The following is a 1,156-nucleotide window of genomic DNA, read 5'->3' on the forward strand; positions in this document are numbered from 1 at the left end:
TAATAACCAATTCAATTAAGAAAAGAAAAAAAAAAGAAAAATAACACGGATGAGACCAGGTCTAAGAATGCACTTTTTAACCTCTGATGAAATTGTGTTACTATTTACTTAAAGTGCCTTACATTTCTACAGTGAATTGTATTAGTCAGTAGCTGCAGACTATGTAATGATATCATTATTATATTTAGACACTTGACTGATTTTAAGACATTTCAGATTTCTTTTCTTTCCTAAAGATGGATATAGTACGCTTGGTGATGAATATCTATCACCCTAATTCTACAATCATGTCACCTTGCTTCACTTCCCTCCAACCAAATGTATTCTCAGTAGATGAGAGCTTTATTGTTTAAAGCCAAGAATCTGAGTCTGCAAGACTAGATTTTTATTTATTTATTTATTTATTTTATATCCCAAGTCTACAGCACAGTTAAAGAATATCTTTCAGTCCTGAAAACATTTGTCCTCTTAACATCCCCAGAATGATATTATTTCCTTTAAAAGTAAGGGAAATAGTGGTTCTGAAAGACAAATTGACTTGTCTGAGAAATCCTGTACCAAAGCAGAGACGTGAAGCAGAATTTTTCAAATAATAATCATCATCACAAAAAGTCATTCTATTCATAGTGCAATCATATAGTGACAGATTGGGGGCATACATTTGTTTCCTTCAGGAAAATAACTTTCCATCTTTCAGATAATACAGAACTTTATTCCTAATTATTTATTGTCTTCTACTTTTTAGAATTACAAATACAATGTAACTCTTTTAATCCAATCGGAAAAGACATGCTTTAAATTATTTCTCTTTTTAAACTAGTATGCTAATGCAACGTGTTGGTGCTTCAGAGAGAGAAAGCTATCAAGTCTGTGGTTGTATGATTACTGCATATTAAATTTCCAATTTCCAGACTTTCACAATAATTAATAATACCAATTAGGTAATATGCTGATGATCTTCTTGATGGTACAATATAAATGTCCATTTCCTTAGATTTCTAAGACCATTTCATAGAGAAAGAACTTCTAAATTGCAGCTAAGGCCTAAAGATAACATTTATTCGACTTTTTTCCCCTCTGAAATACCATAGCACTTATATTAAATTGAAAGCAATTGAGCAAATTTAACCGCTTATTTCCCAATAGCCCTTCCAGA

This window comes from Meleagris gallopavo, chromosome Z (genome assembly GCF_000146605.3).
Source record: "Meleagris gallopavo isolate NT-WF06-2002-E0010 breed Aviagen turkey brand Nicholas breeding stock chromosome Z, Turkey_5.1, whole genome shotgun sequence".
Classification (NCBI taxonomy): domain Eukaryota; kingdom Metazoa; phylum Chordata; class Aves; order Galliformes; family Phasianidae; genus Meleagris; species Meleagris gallopavo.